The sequence below is a fragment of the Atta colombica genome, unplaced genomic scaffold (genome assembly GCF_001594045.1).
Source record: "Atta colombica isolate Treedump-2 unplaced genomic scaffold, Acol1.0 scaffold58, whole genome shotgun sequence".
NCBI lineage: Eukaryota > Metazoa > Arthropoda > Insecta > Hymenoptera > Formicidae > Atta > Atta colombica.
In genome coordinates this window covers 1,415,122-1,415,684 of record NW_017259548.1, presented here as the reverse complement: position 1 = coordinate 1,415,684, position 563 = coordinate 1,415,122, and positions in this window count along the sequence as shown.

Below are 563 nucleotides of genomic sequence, written 5' to 3'. Positions count from 1 at the left end.
ATATATATATATATATAGTTATATAATTTTAGAATATCCGTTCTATTTTACACTACTTATTTATCAAATCGCTTTATCAGATATCAAGTATATATTCGAAAATTATTTCCAATTTATATGTATATTAATTTGAAATAAAATTAAGATTAATAGATAAATAAAAAAAATAATCTAAAATACTAAGACTCGATTTCAAATTAATTATAGAATTTAATATCTATTATAAAAGATACTGAATACGTAGGATATTTTCTGTATAAGAGAAAGCGCAGGCAGTTCGTCGGATAACTTGCAAGAAATGTCAAAAGTCTACCAGGGTATTCGTTAGATTCATTTTCCACGAGACTCGTGCTTGCAAAGTGTAAGACGCAAGCAGGGAAGCACGAGTATCTTTCGCGTAGCGTCCTTACGTCCCATTCGAAAATAATACGGCGCCTCTCGTTAAATTACCCGCCCACGCTCGTTTCGCGTCGTCCGCGCGTAATGCGTCACCCTCTTTCCGCCTCTCCATCCCCCGAGCTTACTCTCTCTCTCTCTCTCTCTCTCTCTCTCTCTCTCTCTCT